At 44.1% G+C, this 12,126-nt stretch overlaps 1 long non-coding RNA gene across 1 annotated transcript in view; it reads right to left on the reverse strand.

Moving 5' to 3' along the window:
• LOC133487179 (uncharacterized) overlaps positions 1-10,889 on the reverse strand; it is a 35,270-nt gene extending 24,381 nt beyond the window's left edge. Inside the window, exons 1-2 of the long non-coding RNA XR_009791231.1 lie at positions 10,592-10,889; positions 6,597-6,750 (exon numbers count right to left, since the gene is read on the reverse strand). This is a non-coding gene — a long non-coding RNA (uncharacterized LOC133487179). The remainder of the gene's footprint in view (positions 1-6,596; positions 6,751-10,591) is intronic.
• Between the last annotated feature and the right edge of the window lie 1,237 nt (positions 10,890-12,126).

Consider the following 12,126-nt stretch of genomic DNA (forward strand, 5'->3'; position numbering starts at 1 on the left):
TCTCCCGGAGAGAGGCGCCCACCCTTTTGGCCTGCTGTCAGTTCAAACGAAGAAAGGACTCTTTGATGACTGTAAACCAAGATTTTGAGGGGACCTGCTAATTAATTTAGACGTCTTCAAGTGGCTGTCTCACAGCAGGGTAGCTTGGAAGAATGCAGTTTATCAAGGCGTGGGAGGAGTCACTGTGCCACCTGCTGTGGCGGGAGTGCGCCCGCTACACTGTTCTTGCTCAACTATGATAGCTGACAGCCTTACGCAACAGACAAAAGTAATGATGTATTGGAAGAAAGGCTTTTTTATTTTAACCAATTCAGTGAATTGATGTACTGTATGTATATGTGTGCAAATACCCACCTACTTTGATTTCCACTGTATGCGATACTAAAAACAATCAGACTTAATGGCTGCAGGAAGGTGAAAGGGACCTTTTCCTCAATAAATGCAACCCCAATTCCAATGAAGTTGGGACGTTGTGTTAAACATAAATATAAACAGAATACAATGATTTTCAAATCATGTTCAACCTATATTTAATTGAATACACTACAAAGACAAGATATTTAATGTTCAAAATGATAAACTTTATTCATCCATCCATCCATTTTCTGAGCCACTTCTCCTCACTAGGGTCGCGGGCGTGCTGGAGCCTATCCCAGCTTTCATCGGGCAGGAGGCGGGGTCAAGCATATACAGGTACACCCTGAACTGGTTGCCAGCCAATCGCAGGGCACATAGAAACAAACAACCATTCGCACTCACAGTCATGCCTACGGGAAATTTAGAGTCACCAATTAATGCATGTTTTTGGGATGTGGGAGGAAAACGGAGTGCCCGGAGAAAACCCACGCAGGCACGGGGAGAACATGCAAACTCCACACAGGCGGGGACGGGGATTGAACCCCGCACCTCAGAACTGTGAGGCTGACGCTCTAACCAGTCGGCCACCGTGCCGCGATAAACTTTATTGTTTTTAGCAAATAATCATTAACTTAGAATTTTATGGCTGCAAAACGTTCCAAAAAAGCTGGGACAGGTGGCAAAAAGAAAGTTGAGGAATGCTCATCAAACACCTGTTTGGAACATCCCACAGGTGAACAGGCTAATTGGGAAAAGGTGGGTGCCATGATTGGGTAGAAAAGGAGCTTCCCTGAATTGCTCAGTCATTCACAAGCAAAGATGGGGCGAGGTTCACCTGTTTGTGAACAAGTGCGTGAGAGAATAGTCCAACAGTTTAAGGACAATGTTCCTCAACGTACCATTGCAAGGAATTTAGGGATTTCATCATCTACGGTCCATAATATCATCAAAAGTTTCAGAGAAATCACTGCATCTAAGCGGCAAGGCCGAAAACAAACATTGAATGGCATCAAAACATTGAACTGCATCAAAAACCGACATCAATGTGTAAAGGATATCACCACATGGGCTCAGGAACACTTCAGAAAACCAATGTCAGTAAATACAGTTCTGCGCTACATCCGTAAATGCGACTTGAAACTCTACTATGCAAAGCAAAAGCCATTTATCAACAACACCCAGAAACGCCGCCGGCTTCTCTGGGCCCGAGCTCATCTAAGATGGACTGATGAAAAGTGGAAAAGTGTGCTGTGGTTTGAAGAGTCCACATTTCAAATTTTTGGGGGGAATTGTGGACGTCGTGTCCTCCGGGCCAAAGAGGAAAAGAACCATCCGGACTGTTATGGACGCAAAGTTCAAAAGCCAGCATCTGTGATGGTATGGGGCTGTGTTAGTGCCAATGTCTTTTTCATGGACGCCCCTGCTTATTGCAGCAAGACAATGCCAAACCACATTCTGCACATGTTACAACAGCGTGGCTTCGTAGTAAAAGAGTGCGGGTACTAGTGCCTGCCTGCAGTCCAGACCTGTCTCCCATTGAAAATGTGTGGCGCATTATGAAGCGTAAAATACGATAATGGAGACCCCGGACTGTTGAACAGCTGAAGCTGTACATTAAGCAAGAATGGGAAAGAATTCCACCTACAAAGCTTCAACAATTAGTGTCCCCAGTTCCCAAACGTTTATTGAATGTTGTTAAAAGAAAAGGTGATGTAACACAGAAGTAAACATGACCCTGTCCCAGCTTTTTTGGAACGTGTTGCAGCCATAAAATAAAAAATAAAAAGTTACTGATTTGCTAAAAACAATAAAGTTTATCAGTTTGAACATTAAATATATTGTCTTTGTAGTGTATTCGATTAAATATAGGTTGAACATGATTTGCAAATCATTGTATTCTGTTTTATTTATGTTTAACACAACGTCCCATCTTCATTGGAATTGGGGTTGTAGATCAGGACACAATAACAATACGGGTACTGCAAAGGGTAATTGTTACCATTAAAAGGACTGATGAAAAGCTGACAGAATGTCAGTGTTTATGAAGTTCTATTATAAAGGGACCATGGAAATTCCTTTGAGTTTTCTTTTCTGTGTGAGGTCTGCTATGTACGACGTAATGTTAATAATATCCCTTCGTGCTTGCAGGAGGCATCTATGAGACTGTCGGATGTTTGAGTGATAAGATCTTCAGGGTTATCAAGTGGGCATCCTCCTTCTATGTTTTGCTTATACACCCATGACACCTACAGAGGGTTCAACATTGAATTCCAGAATCCCAGGTTCACCTCCTGGATACCATCAACTCATTTAAAAGCCCAGGTGGAGTCCTTTCTCTTGAACTACAGCTAATGACTCCCCTATTCAGCAACTCTGTTGAGGACTTGCTGGTAGACCTTTCATCGGTCTCCCATCTCCCTGAGTATTCTGGATGTTTGGGTGGCTACGAACCCTCTGCAGCCAACTTCCACTGATATACCCTCACTTTCCAGCTTTGTTGTTGCGCATCGGCTGCAAGCTCAGAATATTTCAGAATCTGGCTCTTGTAGGCCTTCTCCACTGCTTTTGTGAGGTTAATGAAGGTGACCAAAGAGCAAGAACTGGCCACAAGTTGGTGGACAAGCTAAGCTGCAAAGCAGAGCTTCTGGCTCAAGTCTGCCAGCAGCTTCCAGTCCTGTGTCCTGCCTAGCTGTCCACTGTCTGATGTTATGGTGGCGAAGCTGGCTTCACCATCACTATCACAGACAACTTTTGTTGCCTACCAATGCGATCACAGAGGAGGAAGAGTGTAGACACTTGTCTGTTGGCTTTCCAGCACTGCTGCAAGACACTTTTAACACATGGGTATGCCACCAGGTTTAACGGCCTTGGGTGAGGCTGGTTTTGCAGCACACCATGATGTTCTTTTGTCCTTCCCACGCCTTGCACTGCCCTTGTTTAGCTTGCACACCTTCCAACTTCCTCTCCCTGACTCTCCACTCATCCCCTGCTGCAAAGGTGGGACCAAGTTATTGTTTTGCAAGTCACAAGTCAAGCTCAAGTCTTTGCCCTCAAATCCCGAGTCAAGTACCAAGTCAAGACAGGCAAGTTAGAAAATACACCATCAGTGAACCCCAAATACAGTACTGTATTTTGTTGATACTGTGTGTTCGTATGTTTCAAAATATTAATTATGTTTCAAAATATATTTAGGAAGCTATTTTTTTTTTATATACGCCACTGCTACGAATGCATCACAGAAGATGAGTGATTTATCAGATGCATTTATCCAACCATCCATTTTCTATCACAGCTGACTTTGGGCGAAAGGCAGACTACACCCTGGACTGGTCGTCAGTCAGTCGCAGGGCACAGATGCATTTTTTTTTTTAAACAGGGGACTGTGTTTGTATTCTATGGTTCTAACTTGTATGCACACCAAAAAACAACAACAACAACAAAAGAGGCAAGTATAACTGCACCACATACAGATTCAAAAACTAAAATACAGATTGTATTGAAACAAATGATGGTAATTAATAAAAATGAACCTGAAAAGGGATGTACAAGTAAGACGGCCTAAAAACGTCAGTTCAGTTACACCAGTTCTCTCAGTTCTGTCACAAATTCATGTTAACAAATGTGAGCAGCTTGTTGAAGGCTATCCAAAAGGCTTGACCCAAGTCATACAGTTTAGAGCGGGCTAGAGCCTAACCCAGCTGACTCTGGGCGAGAGGCGGAGTCCATCGAGAACTGGTCGCCGCCAATCGCAGGGCACATATAAACAAACAGCCATTCACACTCACTTTCACACCTAAGGGCAATTTAGAGTCTTCAATTAACCTACCATGTTTTTGGGATGTGGGAGTACCCAGAGAAAACCCACGCAGGCACCGGGAGAACATGCAAACTCCATACAGGTGAGGGCAGATTTGAACCCGGGTCCTCAGAACTGTGAGGCAGATGTGCTGACCAGTCGCCCACCGTGCCGCAGTTTAAAGGCAATGGTACGAAATACCAATGAAATGTATGTGAACTTATGAAGAGGAATAATGAAAAATTGTCTAAAAACAAATCCTCTCTCACTGTCTTTTGGCAAATAGAAATAATTTTGGTAATCCGAATTGTCCTTGTATTTCCATTCAGAATATAGTATGTGACATTAAAGAGCTGCACAGGCAGAATTACAGGTAGTATTTGGTTACCTTGTATAATAGACTTGAAGGAGCCAGTAAAATCCAAATTACTCTTTACTTCTGTACATAAAAATCTCTGTTCCTTCCATTTGTCACCACTTAAACTGCTGTTTCGTTTGACTCTGAATGGAGTCATGAAATATATTTTGATCATAGAAATGTACAAGACTAAAAACATTTTTAACAGTGCAGGACTGTGAAAAAAAATATCCAAGTACCATGTTTCAGGGATAAACAATCCTTCCCTTAAGCACTCTATCCCAAACTAAACACTTTAATGCATTTTCTGCTTGATAAAACCTTGTTCAATTTCCTATGCTCTGTATCTTTTAGATAGGCCTGACAGCGCTCCCCTATATTCTCTTTGACATGAATTACACAGAGATGCACAAGCACTCAAACAGACTTCTGGTGAATGCATTTTCTTCAGTTAGAGGCTGCAGTCAAGCAGAGGAGAATAAAGCGTGTTGTGTCTTATGAACATTTATTGTTTCACAATGTAAATGACCATGCATGCTGTGACCCATACTAATGACACTATAGATTAGCTATAGTGGGTACCCTTTGGGAACATCCAAAACTATTCCAAAGGTATTGATTTCAAGACTTGCTGCGAAATTGAACTGTCAGGTGTTCCATTGGGCCCTGATATGATATTGATTCCTACTGCTTCGTCGCCAGCAAAGAGTCTGGCTACCTGAAACAGCTTCGTCAAGGGCAATGACTGCCGGTCCCTCCCTCTTTACAAATGCTTGTTGGGTTTTGAAAAAAAGAAATCTGATCAACTTTGTGTCTCTGTGGAATGTGAGTATTACTGCACTGCATCAACACCGAAACTGTATTGATGCAGTGCACTTTTACTCTCACTCAGACCATTAGCCCTGCTTTGTGATGTCAACCAACTTCTCTATTAAGCAGAAAGCCTACAATGTAAAGTGCCATCATTGACATTGAGCTTATGGCTTTGCCAGTGTGTACAGGTTAACAGGGGTCACTGGCAGTGAAAAACGATTCTTCTTAAAGAATTCTTCTATGTACAGCGCAAATGGTGTGCTAGTCAATGAAAGGTCACTCGATATGAGATAAAAGAAAGAAAAAAATAAAAACGAGAAAACAGACAGCAGCTCTCTTCATCTCATGGTACTCTCAATTTTAATTGGGGTGCATTTAGACAATCCTAGTGGTGTCAGTAAGTGCACGGAGGCAATCAACATCATGCGTGGCCCAAGACAAATGCCTTTGATCAGCTCTTGGAGACTCAGCTAAAGTGACTGTTCAAGGTGTGGGTGATCCCATAGGCTTCTGAATGCCAGCCAAGACAACTGCCACTATGATGGAAACCTACACCCTTCCTCAAGATGCACACGCTGGGAAAATGTTGACGGAAAAGGACCACTAATTTGCTACTGCCACTAAAATGTTTTCTCTGAAGTTGAGTCCTAAATCTGTCGCACTGCGAATACTGTTATCTGTATTACGGCAAGACTCCACACCTCCAGGCTGCAGAGTGGAAACAAAGGACTTTGTGGGATTTTGTTAAGAAGGACAACAAAAAAAAACTTTTTAAGGCCACTCCTATGTATTGTTTTCATTCAAAGATAAATAATGATTGGCACAACAATGATAATGGATGCCTTACTCTGTAACATTTATTTTCGACGAGTCGAGATTGTTCTCATAAGCATTGCATTGTGTTTATGCAACCTTCTGCCACTGCTTTTTGATACATAATGAAATGAATATGAATCTGAAAGATGCGGCATGAACAAGTATTCAGTTTCCTTTACTCACCGATCACTGTTCAATTCATCGACTGAAAATGGAAAGTGCTTGGCACAACTGCAAACCTACCACGATTTTGCCAAAAGAAGTTTAACATACATGCACGCATTTCAACAACCTTTATAATGAATTAAAAAATAAACTTTTTATGCGGTAGAGATTTTCAACAGAAGAAAGATAATGGGATCCTTTTAAATAAAAAAAATAAAAACAGAGTGACCAAACATAATTGTCATGTATGCAATGTGCTTCATGGGAGGAAAGCCAAACGGACTGACCCACCTTGTACTCGGGCGTAGGAGAGCGATGAAGCTCCGCGAGCTGTTTGTTTTTCTCTGTGGACTGGGATAAGGCCGCCCGGACGTCTTTCCACACGGCCTGGACCCTTTTGAGCTGATCCTTTACCGCGGGAACCGCCACCACCTGCTCCTGTTACCTAAATAATGGAGGTTGGAAACCGTATCAAGCCATGAACGGCACTCTCGGGTCGTGGTGAGCCTGGGGCCTCATGTACAAAGACTTGCGTGGATTTCCTACTGAAACATGGTGTACGTTCAAATCCAGAAAACGTCATACACACAAAAATATCCAGATGTATGAAACTGTGCATTCTCATGAATCCAAGCACATTTCCTACGTACATCCCAAGCAACTTGGAATTGAGCGCACATGTTGGCGTAGCCGACTCCTCCCTGTCCACGCCCACATTTAAATATGCAAATCACCTTTCAATGAACCCTGCACCTGTGATCCCAATCGCCTCACGATCGGAGGAAATAGAAAATGAGCATGGCAGGGAGGAAAAGGAAATTTACTCACTGTGAAGTGGAGACACTGCTAAATGAAGTGAGGGCGCAGAAAAAAATAATCCTGTTTGGGGCGCTGTCATCTGGCGTGAACAACAAGAGAAAAAGGACCGAATGGGACAGCGTGTGTGTGGCTGTCAATGCTGTGGGGTTGGAGCAGCACATATACGCTGAAATAAAAAAGAAATGATCTGATATAAAGGTGGATGTGAAGCAGAGGACAGCTGCCCACCGCCAAAGTGTGGCCAAAACTGCCGGAGGAACCGGGGCAGAGGGCCTCATCCCGTTCGAGGAGAGAGTCGATGCAATCATGGGTGACACTGTTCTCTCAGGGGTGGTGGGAGCACATGTGGCTGACTCTGACACCCCCAAGGTAAATACCATGTATTTTCATAACTCACAACAAATATCTTCATACAGTAACCTACACTCATCCCAATAAGATAAAGGTTAATGTGTAAATGTATGTATGTATGGTATTTAGTTTGTAATAAATCTTTAGAATTTAAATAGAAGCATGTCAGCATATCAAAGAGGATATCAAAGACTGTGACATGTTTAATTACTCAATTTATTATTTTAATACATAGGAGAGGACACTGGCGTATGCGGCCCAATTACGTCCCAGGAATCTGCTGCTGCCCGCCCGACCGGCCGTGTCCTCACCCGTGCTGTGCTCGAGTCACAAGAGGAGATTGTGAGGGCAATCGGAGGCATAAGTGATCACCTTGATCAGTTAATAGGTGTCCTCTCTAACATAAGCCATTCATTAAATACACTGGTTAACAAGTACATTCTGAGTCCTTGCCTCTTTTACATTGTTGAAATCAAATGCTGCCGGGCCTGAATGGCCTCTCTGGTTGGATTTGTCATGAAAGGTCCATCTTCTGGCTCGTCTGGTGCGGGGATATGCTGGTCTGGTAGTGGTATGGCGTGCCGGTGTGCCATATTGTGGAGGCTCCATTATAATGCGGCACACCTTGTCGGGATACCTTGTCTTGTACAGCATACCCCCGGTCCTGTCTAGGCAGCGCCACCGCCCCTTCAGCATGCCGATTGTCCTCTCAACAACTGACCGAGTGCGGGAATGGAGGTCATTGTACCTCTGCTCTTGCCTTGCTTAGTTTGAAGGTTGGGGAGAGGGGTCATCAGCCAGCTCTTAAGTGGGTAGCCACAGTCGCCTGGGGTCAATTAAAGGAAGTGAGTTAACTACATTTACAGTTTCCATTTATGTTGCATACTACTTAGATGCATCAGACACTATTGTTGCCATACAATCCAGAGGTGCACCAGGGTAAAGGTGTGGCTGATTCTGACATTTTATACTTTACGCACAGGGGTTATTAACTTGAGTTCTTTGCACACAGAGACAATCAGGGGCTTGTTAGATCTGAAGCTGTAGTTTTACCAGCTAAAAACAGATGACTAACTTCCACCACTGACGAGTAATCATGCTGTTCATACGGGATGGAATTCTGGGGGCACGTGCTCAATGCGCAATTGGGATCATCCATCCATCCATCCATTTTCTGAGCCACTTCTCCTCACTAGGGTTGCGGGCATGCTGGAGACTATCCCAGCTATCTTCGGGCAGGAGGCGGGGTACACCCTGAACTGGTTGCCAGCCAATCGCAGGGAACATAGAAACAAACAACCATTCGCACTCACATTCACACCTACGGGCAATTTAAAGTTGTCAATTAACCTACCATGCATGTTTTTGGGATGTGGGAGGAAACCGGAGTGCCCGGAGAAAACCCACGCAGGCACGGGGAGAACATGCAAAACTCCACACAGGCGGGCCGGGGATTGAACCCCAGACCTCAGAACTGTGAGGCAGACGCTCTAACCAGTCGGCTACCGTGCCACCATCAGGGATCAATATTAAGATAATTACACAAATAAGTGTACTCACTAAGAAGCCACCCATCGCGCACAGTGCCAGCATGTAGTCTGTTCCCAACCATGCATGTTACTCAGAATGTACAAGTTGTGCGTTGAACCAGGCCACCTCGCCACAATGTTAGTTATTTGCATTTGCTCATCACATATGATCTGTACATTGATCGGATTAAATTGTTTCCTGTTGACATATACAAATTCATCATGTGATGGCGCTTTTATATAAAGGTGTGTGCAGTCGATGGCTCCGATTACATTAGGAAAAACGGCTTTCGCTGCAAATTGCGCTTTAGTCTTGGCCTGTTCAACTACATTGTAAGGGAATTCTGCCAGCTCCCTCTGGAATACCCCGGTCACTAGGAACCCCAGCGTGGTCAGCACAGGCAGCGCATTGCTTCTTGCGGTGTCACACTCCAAAGCCGGCCGCAACTCTGCGCACATTTCTAGGAGGACTGCCCTCGGGAACCGGCTGATGAGCCAGTTGTCATCATTCGATAATAAATCCTCTCTGTCTTTGAACTGACATTCTCTCTTTATTGCACTGTTTGCAATGTCTTCCAATAGAGCTAAAGCAGCCATTGATGTTATTGGTATTTTCTGCATCACTTTGCGCATGCTTTTATATCCACGTGTGTAACTGCAGGCATGCAGGTGTGTTAATTGTTCATCACTGCTATAAATGTGTGTCTGTTGTGCAGATTTGTTTATTATAACATTTCCCCAGCATCACCTTCAGGTGTCGCCAAAGCACCAAAAGCTGCAGAAACGTGCGTACGCCAGCCATGCAGTTGGCATGAGGCACCGCACATTTCCACGGTCACGTCTGACCTTTGCCGTGAAAAAGAACGTATGCCACGTTTTTGTGCATACGCACCTTTTGTACATGAGGCCCCCTCGTCTTTTGGTCGCAAAAGAAATGATGTGAGTACCGGGGAAGAGTTGTGCCAAAGAGCGGTTGCCCATTTAGCTGCTTTACCGCGGAGAAGATTGGTGACGATCAGTCCCAAGGGGAGGGGCAGGGGCACAACCCGGACACCCCCCATCTAAACCACGCAAATTCCCCGACCCAGCTCCCCAAAAGAACCAGAACCAAGGACCGCCCGGAACCGAAACATAGAACCGGTACCGGCGGGGCCAAATATATATATATATAGTACATAAAGCCGGGAACAAAGAGTCCCTGCAACTTGCAACTTATCCTCACAGAATACAGATAGAGTCATCCTCCGCTATATCATGGTTCTTTCTTCACTGTTCCGCCATATTGCAAATTTTAATTACAGTTATTTTTTTTATACTGTTTGTACAATATTGTTGTCGTATCCATTGCCCTTGCTTTCTCTCATTTTATGTGTTTAGTCCTGTCATGGGCTTCTTCCGACCTGGATCTCGCAACAGCAAACCTGATGCCCTCTCCCGCATACACTCACCCCCCACCAGCCCTGCAGAACCCGAGACTATCCTCCCTTCCTCCTGCTGCTCCCTCTTTGAAAATTTAACAAATAGTCAAACGCGGTCAAAAGTCACACCCTGACCCCAAGACCGGACCTCGGAACCGTCTTTTCCTACCTGATTACGCATGCTCCGACATCCTTCAGTGGGCCCATAACACCAAGTTCACGTGAAATCCTGGCATCACCCGCACTATCCAATTCATTTCTGGTGGCCCAGCCTGGTCAATGACACCCGGGAATTCATCCAAGCCTGCTCTGTCTTCAGCCGAGGGAAGGCTTCACATCTGCCTCCAGCTGGTCTGCTGCGTCCCTTACCAACCCCGACACACCAATGGTCCCACATCGTTTTAGATTTCATCACCGGCCTGCCTCCTTCTGAAGGTAACACTTTCATTCTTACTGTTGTCAATCGATTTTCTAAATATGTCCATCACATACCCCTTTCCAAAGTACCATCTGCTTTTGAAACTTATATATATATATATATATATATATATATATATATATATATATACATACATACCGCACCACTCGACAGTGGCACTTGCTCATTTTCCCACGTCCTGTCCTGCCCTTTTCTGTCCTCTCTTATCTGGTTCTCTTGGTTAGTTATTGCATGTTCTCACCATGTCCCCCTCCCACCCCAATCTATAAATGATGTTGTAATGTTCCTTGTGTTCAAATATCTTGACTGTCTCACTATTGTTCTGCTGTGGTTTTCATCCCTAATCCCCTTGTCCACTCTGTCCCTTTGTCTGTCCCCTAAAAGCCTTTTCTGAACGGCTGCATTTCAATAAACACCAGAATAATTAAAACAATTAAAACTAAGCAGAGGGAGTATTTCAAATTCACAGCAAAACTATTTCAGCACAAAGGCATACAGATCCATCATTCTGCAAGGCTATACAGCTGGACAGGTCAGATTTAAAATAAATAAATGAATTAATTAAATAGGAAAGTTTGTTTAATTCTCCTCTATACCGATGTATAATGCGCACTATTGACCTTTGACAATTTTTTTTTTTTGGGGGGCGATGTGCATTATACATGAGAAATTACAGTAGGTTAAAGTTGATTAACTTTGCTTTTGAACTCTACACACATGTACTTGTTATATTTACTTTATTGAACACAGTTCAGGTTTAATATTAGGCCTATATATGTTTAGAAAAATGGCGGCACAGTGGCCGACTGGTTAGAGCGTCAGCCTCACAGTTCTGAGGTGCGGGGTTCAATCCCCGTGCCTGCGTGGGTTTTGTCCGGGCACTCCGGTTTCCTCCCACATCCCAAAAACATGCATTAATTGGAGACTCTAAATTGCCCGTATGCATGACTGTGAGTGCGAATGGTTGTTTGTTTCTATGTGCCCTGCGATTGGCTGGCAACCAGTTCAGGATGTACCCCGCCTCCTGCCCGATGACAGCTGGGATAGGCTCCAGCACGCCCGCGACCCTAGCGAGGAGAAGCGGCTCAGAAAATGGATGGATGGATGGATGTTTAGAAAAAAGAAATATAAAATGCATGTTATTTAATTATTCAAGCATTTTGTTTATAATAATAAGAATCTAAAAGCAGCACGGTGGACGACTGCTTAGCACATCTGCCTCACAGTTCTGAGGACCCGGGTTCAAAACCGGCCTTGCCTGTGTG

This window comes from Phyllopteryx taeniolatus, chromosome 12 (assembly GCF_024500385.1).
Source record: "Phyllopteryx taeniolatus isolate TA_2022b chromosome 12, UOR_Ptae_1.2, whole genome shotgun sequence".
NCBI lineage: Eukaryota > Metazoa > Chordata > Actinopteri > Syngnathiformes > Syngnathidae > Phyllopteryx > Phyllopteryx taeniolatus.